General features: G+C 37.8%; 1 protein-coding gene across 5 annotated transcripts in view; it reads left to right on the plus strand.

Moving 5' to 3' along the window:
- The window catches only part of QTMAN (queuosine-tRNA mannosyltransferase), a 433,127-nt gene that overhangs the window by 4,952 nt on the left and 415,121 nt on the right, over nt 1–13,054 (plus strand). For all 5 annotated transcript variants that reach the window (XM_014592037.2, XM_027776188.1, XM_027776186.1 and 2 more), the window contains exon 2: nt 3,656–3,741. The gene's annotated coding sequence lies outside the window, so the exon portion shown is untranslated. The remainder of the gene's footprint in view (nt 1–3,655; nt 3,742–13,054) is intronic.

Consider the following 13,054-nt stretch of genomic DNA (forward strand, 5'->3'; position numbering starts at 1 on the left):
GAGTAAGAAAGCATCCTCATGGAGAATGGTCATGCCATCACCAACATCCCTCTTCCTGCATTTTCCTGTCAGTACACACATGTGCCTGAAATGTTTCTCAAGCTGTCATGTTTAGGACTCCAACTAACTGCATACTTGGCCATGTGGAATCCAGCTGTTTTAAGCACCATGCCACCAGCTGGCCCAGTGGTTTTGGTCTTTAAGGTATGTTAGTCACTGTGAGATTGAGAAAGGGTACCATTATTTAATTTTAGTGATAGATCACCTCAGTGGAGGCAGAATAATACAAAGTTTCTGCTGGAGAAGATTGACAACTATGAATTAGATGACTTTAATTGTTACTATAAGACTCATTTGTTTTACTTTAAAGGAGATATTTTCAGCACACATACCTTTGTAAGGAACCTTGATAAACTGTCCTGAAATGATACTTGAAACAGTGTTGAGGCTACCTGAGAAAAAAACAATGTGTCCTATGGCTTATTATCTCTTCTTCCTTTTTTTTTTTTTTTTTTTTTTTTTAAGAATTATTTTGTTTAACTTTATTTATTTTAATTTGACCAGAGAGGAACAGAGAGAAAGAGAAAGTAAAAAAGGAAGCTGTCAGGTACAGGACTTGAACCACAGTCGGCCATGTTGGAGTCCAGTGCCCTTAACCACCATGCCACCTGCTGGCCCCCCTTATCTCCTCTTCCTTTAGAAGATAAAATAATTTTCTTTAGTTTTTTACAACTGAGGAAAATATTCAAGCATGTCTCTTGGAAAGGACCATCGCTTTATTCTTGAGTTCCTTTCATAAAATCTGGGCCTAACAAATGTAGGGTCAGTTCCATAGACTGATTCCTAGTTGAAGAGTTAGTTATATATGAAGGTATTTAAAAAAAACTAGTAGAAAATGGGATTAAAGTATGAGTTTATTTTGGTGCACAAACATTTCAAAATTCATGCAGTTTTTTTCATAATATGCATTTTTCATGAACCTTTTGAATACCCCTCCATAATAACTTCCTTAGGACATTTTTGAACTCTATTTTTTTTTTTTTTTTTTTGGTACCCATACTGCTGCTAAAAAGAGTTTTACAGTACAGTTGGATGGTGTTTATATGAAGCAAATCGTCTGACATTTATCATTACTAATTCTCATGGCAGTCTCAGTCTGCCTACCCACTACCAAATAAATAATTTCCTTCCACACAGACTGAAATACTGAAGGCTGCCTCATCCCCAATCCAGTACAGTAGTAAGGATTTGAGCTTATTCTGGTGATCCAGTGCTAAAATAAGTATGGTGTCTCAGTGTTTTCATGGCATTTACTCATTTGCCTGTGAATTTTAATTTGTTTCTCTTTTCTTTTTATGATTGCATGGACATGCATGAGAGAGAGAATTAGAGAAGAACAAACCTCCAATAGGGCCTTGTGCTGGGATTCCCATTCCTCAGCCCACCAGCTTCTCTGGGTGCAGAGAAGGACAGAAAAGTAAAAGTGCGTTCGCTGAGAGGACGGAAAAGCAAAAACCTGAAAATAATTAGCTACCACAAAAATTAGATAAAAATCACACGTTAGCCATCTCAACTAAGAAGGCAGAGAACCCAACAGCAGGATAGTCAGGAAAGGGTTCTCCTTCATTTCTTTTTTTCTTTTTTTTTTTTTGACAGGTTTTCGCTACAGAAATTGCGCGCTTGCCAGACAGACAGAGACATAGAGACAGAAAGCGAGAAATCACCCCCCAGGGGGATGGTCACGCCGCAATCCCTTCTCCATTCTCTCGGGATCTTGGACACGCACGCACATGCGCCCGGCGTGAGTTTTAAGCCACCAGGTCCGGGACGCGAACTGCGGTTGACTACGTGGGAGTCCAGCGACATAGACATTACGCTAACTGCTGGTTCCCTCTCCTTCATTTCTGATGTCCTGCAGTCCCTGAAAGTTGATCCTCAAAAAATTGTTCATATTATAACAGCCAAAGAGCCTGGCTCTTTTTTTTTTTTTTTTCTTGAGAGGTTTTTTCTATAGGGTGCATGTGCTTGCCAGAAAAACAGAGACAGAGAGACAGAGAGAGAAAGCCCTAGTGCGTTTTTGAGGCTGACCTGGAATCTGAACTGTGGTCATCATACATGACTTTAGGTACTACAGGGTACTAGTGTTACTGCCGTGCCACGGCCGCTGGCCAAGACTTTTTTCCTTAAACTTTATTATCATCAGGGGTTTTGAAATACATGGCATAAAGATCTTAAATAGGTGTGTGGATATCTAGAATATTTCAATATAATTATAGATGAAATTAGTATCTTGAATTAGATAATTTTTAAAAAATTATTTATTTATTTAGTCATTCATTTACTTTAATTTTACCAGAGAGAGACATACACGTAGAGACAGACAGAGAGAGAGAGAGAGAAAGTGAGAAGGCAAGCCACCAGGTCTAGGACTTGAACCGTGGTAGGCCATGTGGGAGTGTCTAGCACCTTAGCCACCACGCCACTGCTGGTTCCCTTGAATTAGATAATTTTTAAGAATTAGTAAGAATATTTAGTCTTTTCTGTGTGCTATATAGAGTGACACTTAAGCCATTTGAACAGATGACTTTTTAAAAAGTTTATTTTTTAATAATTATTTAACTTTATTTATTATTATTATTATCTTCCACTTTGACCAGAGAATGATAGAGAGAGAGAAAATGAGAAAAGAAGCCACCAGGTCTGGGACTTGAACCATGGTTGGCCATGTGGGAGTCCAGCGCCTTTCACTGCCATGCCACCTGCCGGCCCCTTTAGTATTTATTTTAAAAGTAACCACAGAAGCAACTCCACAGTCTGTCTTTCATAAGTGGTAAATACTCCATAGATTTGATAGTTTCTTGTGTGGTGCCTTTTTGTATTCCAGGTCCCTTGCAGAACTGGAATCTTGTCTTAAGCCTGCATAAGTACTTTAGGAGCTTGGCCATCTTCTGTTTCTGGCCGTTCCTCCTCTCCTTAGGGAGCTGAGACAATTCAGCTTGTCTGCAGGTGAATGGTTTGGACCTTGCACAGTCAGGATTGTGATGCTGTCTCCTGGATTTACACTGTTGAGATGACTTCTTAGAAAACAAGAGCTGGGACGTAATGGCGATGTCTCTGGACTCCCATGTAGTCTACTGCAGTTTGAGTCCCAGACCCAGTGGCTTAAGACTTACACCGGGCGTGTGCTCAAGATCCCGAGAGAATGGAGGAGAAGGGATTGTGGTGTGGCCATCCCCCCTGGGGGGGGGGTGATTTCTCATTTTCTGTCTCTCTGTCTCTCTCTGTATTTCTGGCAAGCACACCCACCCTATAGCAAAAACCTCTCAAGAGGAAAAAACAAAAAGAAAAAAAGAAAACAAGAGCTGGGCTCTTTGGATGTTATGATTTGAACACTTTTTTGAGGGTCAACCTTCAGGGACTCCAGGACATGTTGGATTCATCCAGAAATGAATGAGAATTTTTTTCCTGACTCTCCTGCAGTTGGGTTCTCTGCCTTCTTAGTTGAAATGGTTAATGTGTGATTTTTATCTAATTTCTGTGGTAGCTAATTATTTTCAGGTTTTTGCTTTTCTGTCCTCTTAATTTTGAGCTTTTGTTTGATTAGGTTTTTGTTACATATTCTCATAGCACAGTCATTATCTTTCTTTCCTTCTAGACTGTGTGTACCCTGAGGTTGGTACTGAATCTGTCCTGTTCCTGGTGGTGTCCTCGGAACATAAAACAGTGCCTGTCGTATAGCAGGTGATACATTTTGATAAGATATAAAGTCATTACAGTCGTACATTTTGTTATTGGTATGGGAAACTAGTGGTGATAGAGAAATTTAGAATTCAAGAAGTTTAGACATTTCATTGCCATCATTAGGACTAGAGAGTGTGCATTTAAAATATAAGCATAGCTGTATTAAAAATAGCTTCTTTAGTCATCTAATAGGATGTAGAAAAAGTTAAAATTATATTGTGAAACATTGTACTTTTCAGTTCTTCTTGAGTTAATATGTATATATATTTCTTACACAGAAGTTTTATGGCACTTTAAAAGAAGTGAGCTTAATGGCTGTAGTTTTGTTCATTAGTAATTATATATTAAAGAGTAAATTCTCATTAAAAAGCCCTTAAATTCCTGCTCATAAAAAAGAGAGACCTCTTTGATTTTGTTCTCCATACAGTCCCAGTTATTGTATTGAGTTAAGTCATCAAACTCTTTCGTGGTCTAAACCTTTAATTTGGTTTCATGTATTGAACACCCAAATTACCATGTCTTTAACAAGTAATGCAAACACTCTGTATTAAAAAAGGTAATGACCATAAGTTTTCTGGTAGGATTTCTTGTGCTAATTTTTAAAAGAGGACTTTTGAATTAAATTTCCCGTGAAGCCCCAAATCTTACTTGTAATGATAGTGGAGCATGTGTGTATGCGTAGAGTAAAGGGGGCTGTAGTTTCTGTAGTGGTATTTTTAAGTGGACAGTTTACTCATTATGTTGAGGTAAACATTTTACAGCTCTAGAAGGAAAACTTTAATTATCTGAATGAAATGAGGTACATGAAATTAATTCAGATAAGTGGGGGAATCCTTAATGTAAATGATGCATGTTAAAGGACATGACCTTAGTCTTGATTTTTTTCCCCCTATATGTCTGCCATTTGCTTTTATATTATTAGATTGTGATTCTTTTTGGTCACACTAGGAGCCATTGATAGGAGGGGGTAAAGTCATTCTATAGCTATTTTTTAGCTTCGCCACAGAAGGAATCCAGAGTCTGGTATTCTGTGGCGAGTATGATTGCTCTCTCCCCTGCACTGCCTGCCGTTCTAGGTGGTATACCACAGCCGTCCATTTTATCACCTTCCTGTCAGAAGTGGGTAGGAGTTCCTTGAGAATACAGTTTGTTTGCAGTTAAAGCCATACCGTTTTCTCCAGTCTCAAGGTGTTTATACTTCCTAAAAGTTGAGTTGTAGTAAGTTGATAAGGGCAATTTGAGTGGGATAAACCATAATTCCTTTCCTGTCTCCTTTAGGATTTAATATTAAACAGCCATCTTGTGGTGTAAACTTTTAAAACAGAAACAAAGTTCAGGGCATGTCCCTGACCTTTATAGATCCTACCTTGAAATGGAACTCTTGCTGAATGGTAAGAACTTAGGAAAGTTTTCGAAAAATCTTTTCTACTGTAGTTTACTAAGGTTTGCAACACTCCTGGGCTCTTTGACTCTGAAAGCAGTTGTGTAAATGTGATGACTTTTTCTTCTAGACTTGTTTTGTTTTTAAATGGAGCCAAGATTGCCTCAGCCATAGATATATGTACTGACGTCTTTATAAATGAATTTCTCTCATTCTTTAATATTACCTATACTTAAATCACTTGAAAACATGGCTCTTTCTTTTCAGCTTACACCAGCTTCTTTTGTTTACCTCTTAGTCTTTAAGGTATAAGATATTCAGATCTGGATTTCTATGAATATAGTTTGTATGATATTAGCAAGCTCTATATGGAGACTTTTCTTTTACATTTTTTTTTCAGAGGGCACATGCACTGGAGTGAGATAGAGAGAAGAAAAGTGAGAAATGACCCCCCAGGGGGGATGGCTACGCTGCATTTCTCCTCTTGGAATTTTGGGCATGGGCACACATTCCTGGCATGATTTTCAAGCCGCCAAGTCTGGGACTTGAACCATGGTCAGTCATGTGGAGTCCAGCACCTTAAGTACCACACCAGCTGCTGGCCCTTCTGTATTGAACCTCTGAGAGCAATTCTTAGGCCGTTGTTCGAGAACTTCCAAAATTATGTGCAGGTTAGTGTGGCAATAGATTTTTTACTTCAGGTTCAGTCTAAACTGATTTTGACTCTGTTTATGAGCAGAATACCTTTGGGGAAGTTAGTCTTCTAGTTTCAGTTTTCTCATCTATAAGATGGGGATAATATCACCTGGCAGTGTTGAGTGTTTTTTTGTTGTTTTTAATTTGCCAGAGGGTGTGTGTGCATGCCAGGAAGAGGCAACAAAACAGAGGGAGAGGAAGAAAGCACACTTCCCCAATAGAACATGGACACGCTACAACCCCGTTTTCTCCATTTCTTTACCCTGTTTGGATTTTGGACAAGTGTGCGCATGTGCCTGCTGTGTTTTCAAGCTACCAGGGACTGCCAGAGCTGGGATTCTAACTGCTTAGTTGGCCAAGTGGGATCTGGCTTGCTTAACCACCAGGCCATGATCAGTGCTGTTTGGTGTTTAAGAGAAATCTTAGATGGATTAATTTATTGTCATTTATAGATAATGAGAATTAATTATTTTTCTAGAGCCTGAACTGTTTTAAAAGGAAGTGAGTTTTGTTCCATTTGAAGACAGAGGTAATCAAATTGGTAAAATTCTTTCTAAACAAAGGTCTTATACTCAGTTGACTTTAGAACTCTATGACTTCACCTAGTTGTGATAGTGCATGGGTGGCACCACTGCTTGGGAGGCACAGATCTTCCCTGGCCTTGAACATGCTGGGTAAAACTGCATGAACCTGTAATCTTAGCTAATTGAAGGTGGGGGTTGGGGATTGTAAAAATATCCCTCTCCCTCCACCCTTTCCCCAGCTCTGTCTTACAGGAGAAAAAAAGAGAATGAAAAAGTAAATCAAGAGGAAATACTTTAAAAATCCAAAACCTCTATGAGACTCGTGTGACTACCAGTGTATCTGTATGCAAGTGGTACCCTGATCCACTGCGGCAGAGTATGTAGTGCTTGCTGGAGTCAGACAGACTTGGATTCATATGTAGATGATCGACCACTTTTCCTTCTGGAATCCTTGGGCAGGGTACTTTACCTATTTGATTAAAAATTTTCGTCTGTGAAACAGATAATAAAGATATAAAGAATAACAAGGGATCTAAAAGGATAATGAGGGGCTGGCAGTTTGTGTGGTAGTTAAAAGGCGCTGGACATGGCTGACTGTGGTTTGAATCCTGGGCCTGGCGGCTTGCTCACTTTACCTCTTTCTCTTACTCTTTCTATCTCTGGCCAAATTAAAATAAATAAAGAAACAAATAAAGTTAAATAATTCTTTAAAAAGAAAAGGATAATGAAAAGGTTGTTGTAAAGACTGGAGAGATAAGATATGCAGAATAGTTATGACCGAATGCAGTAAATACTGGTTGTTGTTATTGTGACCGTAGACAACTTATTCCCACACTCTGCACCCGACGTTTCCTCATCTGTAGCATAGCAGCTCACTAGTAGGCTGTTACAAGGATTGCATGAGATAATGCATGTAAGTGCTCACTGAATGTCAACTGCTGTTATTCATATTACTACTAATTTGATTTTAGAACAGATTACACTAATTCTGAGTTAAAATTAAATAATTTGGGCAGATATTTAATACATTAAAAATATATTCACTATGGATTGGGGATGGCAGTTTATCATTTATAGCCTGTGTTTCTTTAAGACAACAGTTCTCAGATTGTGTATACAGGCCTATAGAGGTCACTGAGACCCCAGGGAGTCCTTGAGGTTAAACTATTATAGTAATACTAAGTTTTTGCCTTTTCTCCTTCTTTGACATTTGCTCTACTGGTGCAGTAGCAATGATGGGTAAAATTTTGGGCATCTTTGTAGAAATTAAATGGCAGTGATGCCATCTGGACAAGTAATAATTGCATTCTTTACTGTCATGCATTTACAGTTAAAGTAAGTCAACTCGGGATTTTATTTAAGAATGTCCTTTTCCTTGGTGAAGGAATAACAATTTTTTTCTTATCGTCTTAACTTTCGAGTGTATTTCATTTTAATATTTGGTATGATGACATAGGAAATATGCAACAAACACTTTTGCAACATTATCGAGAGTGCATTCCTTGTCTAGAGGAGAAACCTTTGTGACTTTTCTTTTTCTCCCTGAGTTGCCAGTGAAGCTAGCCACATTTTGTATGAAACATCGTTTTTGCTTGTAAGAGTGATTAGTAGACAAACTATAATTATTTAGACTTAGGTATTTGGCAATCATTTTTCTTGAAAATGAACAAAGCAAACCTGTCAAGTCAAGGAAAACAACTGATGATGTTTGTTGCCAATGATAAAATTCGAACTTTCAGGTGAAAATTAAAATTTTATAAACTTGTGTTACCTGCTGTGCTCTCGTCAGCTTCTCAGTACTTAAAAGATTTTTCATATGTGCTGGTGGTGATACTAATGAATGTGAATTTTTACTATTGTATAATGAATTGTATCAAGAATTATAATATCTACATAACCAGTATATTCTAAGTGACCATTTTTACAAAATTATGGGTACATAATACTATCAAAAAGCAAGTAACAGTATGAGGGGACTTCACTTTTTTTTTTTTTAATAGACCAAAGATGATTTCTTTTTAATATCCATCATGCAATGAATTCATAGGGAATAGGTTCCAGAAGCTTATGTTCCTTTCCATTGGTTCTCAACAAAGTGTGCTTCTCTGGGTGGAGCAGTCCAGCATTTCAGTTTAACCCAGGTACTTTTCTCTTTGACTTCTTTTTTTTTTCTGATCATATGCCTTCACACATTTTAGGAAGCTATCTCTGTTCTTAGAATGCTTAATATGCACAATACAGTATATTAATTCTCTTGGCAAGAATCTTGCCCTTGTTTGTTTACAACAGTGCCAACAGCATGCTGGGTAACATTGTAGACTTTTCCAGTTTTGCCATGGTACATTTGTGGGGCGTTCCTTTTTGAACAGTACCCATTTCCTTGATGTCTACAATATCACCTTTCTTGTAGATTTGCATATATGTTGCCACAGCAACCAGTCCATGTTCTAAAAGGCCTAGAGAACATGTCTCTGGTGCCTCTCCTCTTTCTGTTCAGCATTTTGGTTAATTACTGGGAGATGGTGTTTTCGGCCTTTTTAAAAAGGAGTCATTTTTTTTTTTTTTTTTTTTAAGAGAGATTTTTGCCATAGGCCGCATGTGCTCACTGGAGAGAGAGACAGATAGAGAGATGGAAAACAAGAAATTACCCCCTGGGTTATGGCCACGGCGCAATCCTTTCTGCTCTAGTCTCCTCTCAGGATTTTGGGCACATATGCACACGTGTTTGGCATGAGTTTTACTCTGGGTTTGGGACTTGAACCATGGTCTACTACATGGGAGTCCAGCAACATAACCATTATGCTGTCTGCTGGTCCCATGAGGGGACTTTAAAAATTCATGGAAAAATGAAATTAAAGTACCTGTTTACTTTAGTTCAAAAAATTTTGAAATTCATGCATAGTTTTTTATATAATACTCATAAAAAAAATTTGGCCGAGCGTTGTGTGCTTGCCATAGAGTGACAGAAGGGGCAAAGGAGTGAGAAAGAACCTTCCATGAGGGATGGCTGTGTCACAGTCCCTTCTCCACTTCTCTCTGCTTTTTGGACTTTTGGACAAGTGTGCACATATACCTAGCATGCTTTTCAAGCCACTGTGTTCTGATCTCAAACCCCATAGTCAGCCATGTGATATGTAAACACCTTAATCATCCTGCCACACACTGGCCCCCATAATTCACATTTTCTGTAAACTCTAGCATACAAAAATTTCGTATTTGTTAGATTCCATATTAGAAGTTACCTTTAGGAAGCTTCAATTTGTTAAATTTTGGTGTAGTGTCAAAAAAGGACATTCACAACGATCTGAACAGGCTATTAAAACATAGTCATGGACCCCATAACAGTGTTTAGTTGATGACAGGCCACATATATGGCTGTGATGCCATAAGGAACATAGAGGCTATACCATGTAACTAAGCTGTATGGTAGGTTGTACCATCCAGCTTTGTGTCAGTATGCTTTACAATGACAAAAGTGTCTTCACATTTCTCAGAATGATTCCCCATCGTTAGGTAGTGCCTGACTTCCTTTTTTTTTTCTCACCACGTATTTGTGTTAGGCCTTTTTTTTTTTCTTACATAGCTCAATCAAAAAAATGTATCACAACAGATTGAATGTAGGAGATATGAGAATCCAGCTGTCTTCTTTTAAACTAGATATGAAAGAAATTTGCAAAACTTGCATAACAGTTTCATTTTTCTAAGTTTTTTTGAAAAGTAATTATTTTTCATAAAATGTGTTGTCTTATTAAATATGTTATCTTATTAAAATTTAAAATGCTTTAATAAATACTAACATTTTTTCTCATTCAATTTCTATTATAACAAATATTGATAATTATAGTCTACATAAACAAATTTCTTGGGATTACTGAATATTTTTTTAAGATTACAAAGGAGTCTTGACACTAAAATGTTTGAAAACTGTTTCAATAAGGGAACAAGTAAAGTTCTAAAGTTGTAATCTTTTGAATATTCCTTTGGAAAATAGACGATTTAGTTTCATTTCCTGGTTATAAGGATGGTCACTGGACTTCTGTGACATTTTCCCAATGGACATAGGATTCCTTTATTTTATTTTATTTTATTTTATTTTATCTATTTAAAATAGGGATCTTGGGCATGTACGTGGACCCACCTGGGGTAAGTTTAAGCCACTGGGTCCGGGACTCAAACTGTAGTCGGGAGTCCATGTGACATAACCATTACACCAACTGCTGGTCACCATTTATGTGTTTTTAAAGATGTTTTTCATTTTTATTTAAGATCAATGCTTCCTAAAATTGAGATATGGTTAGTAGTCAGCTTATTCATGTTTGATAACTACTCTTTTAACTGTGAGGTGTGCTTGCAGCTTTTGTAACTATATACTATGGCAAGCTACTTTAGGGTTGGAGTGAACTCACTTTGTTGAAAATAAATTGCCATTTTCTCTGAAGTCAATATGCCAAGCATATGTGTCCAGACAGTTCATAGCTATTTTAATTTTATTTGCTTGGTGGTGGCTTTATTATTTCGCATACATTTTTTATTGAGATAAAATTCACATGACAATTGGTATATATTAAGTGGAGACATACAATGCCTGTCTTTCATAGTCTGGTTTGCTTTGCTTTGCATTAAATTTACATATTCGTCCACTTTGTCAATGTCACGCTCTTATTGTTTTATAATTGAATAATATTCTTTAGAGTACATGTGTCACCTTTTTTCAGTCCACTCATATGTTCTTAGACATTTGGGTTAATTCCATGAATGGTGGAAAGGTGTAATAGCAGGGAGGGCAAATGTAGATACAAGAGATAGTGTAGGTCAGGGTGGGTAGGGAGTGGGAGGGAGGGAATCAGAAAAACATCTAAAACATTTAGCAGACGCAAAAATGAAAAGTTATCTGTTGATAATATATGTGGTAATGTCCATGACTTGGCTAATATGTACTGTATTCTTGTTGGGAAAAACCATATTTTACACTGTAAAGATGTACAGTGATTAAATGTAAATTTAAAAAATACACAAATGATAATAAAATTTAAAAATAAACTTGTTTGCCTTAATAAACATTCACATGGCATTAAATTCACCTTTTAAACTATTATAAATTATACAGTAAGGTGTCTTAGTACATTCAAAATGCAGTAAATGCAATTCCAGAATATTTTAGTGTATTCAAAATGCATTACTATGTAATTCCAGAATATTTTTGTTTCCTCCCAGGAAACCTCTGTAATTCATTAACCAGCATCTCCTTAATTTTGTCTTTCCCTCCTTCTCTGGTTATTTTATTTAAGATTTTTGCCATAAGGCTTGTGTGCTCCCTGGAGATAGCCAGAGAGAATGTGAGTGAGAAATCACCCTTCGGGGTGGGTGGTTGGGCCACTCTGCAGTACCTTCTCTTTCTTTCTCTCGGGATTTTGGGCATGCACTCACACATGCCTGGTTTGACTTTCAAGCCACTGAGTTTGGGACTTGAACTGTGGCCATCCATATGTGAGCCCGGCACCTAATGTACCACATCACCAGCGGGTTCTGCCTTCTCTGCTTCTAATAGATACTATTCTACTGTTCCTATGAGGTCAACTTTTTTCCACATAGCTACTTTCTAGTAGAGTTCATCTACAACTTACAGATGTGCTTGTGAATTAGTTATTTGCAGCAATATAATATGAATTGTAGATGGATTCTCTAATTTCATTAATGATACGGACATTTCCATTTCATTTTGGACTACCAGCATCTTTCTATGGGTAATTATATTTTGCTTCTAGAAATCTAGCCTGACATGTTTCTTCACTGCAGTACAGCAGTGGCAGGAAGCCCCCGTTTTTTTCTCACATAGAAACAGGATTGGTAAAGCTTTTACACAGCAGGCAGAGAGCCATTTTGAAGCAGTGTTCAAAAGACAAAGGTATCTTGGACACCTCGAATGGGTAGAGGGTGCTAGGTAACACTCTCAGATGAAGCAAACATACAAACTTTGGGCCAAGGAGCAGTGGTGGAGGGATAAAAAAATGACATATTCTGGGTGTTGCTTGGGAGTGATATATTCCATTTTGGGCAAATACTTGAAAGTAAGAGATATTTTGGGGCTGGCAGGTGCATGGTGGTTAAGAGTGCTGGACTCCCACCTGGCTGACCATGGTTCGAGTCCTGGACCTGGTGGCTTGCTTTCTCATTTTCTTTCTCCCTCCCCTTTCCTCTCCTCCCCTCCCCTCCCCTCTCCTCTCCTCTTTTCTCTCTCTCACTCGTCAAATTTAAATAAATAAATAAATAAAGCTAAATAAAATCTTTTAAAAAAATAGATGTTTTAAGTTGGATATTTCTAGTTTCAGAAATCCATCTACATAGAATTTTCTTGTGCTTTTATATTTGTTATTGTATGAATTGAGCTCAAGCAGCAGGCCAACTGGGAAGGTTGAACTCATCTGAGGCCAGATGTTTGCATATGAAAGGGAAGCAATGAGCTCTAGAGGCAGTCGTGATGGGGGAGTAGTAGAGGCCAGGAGTGTACAGAAATATGCAGGCTGATCCCTAGGGGTCCAAAACAAATCCACACGAGGGAGTGGCTGTTAGAACAGAGGTAGAGCTGATGATCAATTGGCACAGTTAGTGCAGATAATGCTGTGACTCGACCCATTACCCTGTGGTTTTTGGATATAGACTTTAAAGATGAAGTACAAATAGAAACATTGGACCAACTAGCAGTAGTGTAGGG

Source organism: Tupaia chinensis, unplaced genomic scaffold (genome assembly GCF_000334495.1).
Source record: "Tupaia chinensis unplaced genomic scaffold, TupChi_1.0 Scaffold000638_1, whole genome shotgun sequence".
Classification (NCBI taxonomy): domain Eukaryota; kingdom Metazoa; phylum Chordata; class Mammalia; order Scandentia; family Tupaiidae; genus Tupaia; species Tupaia belangeri.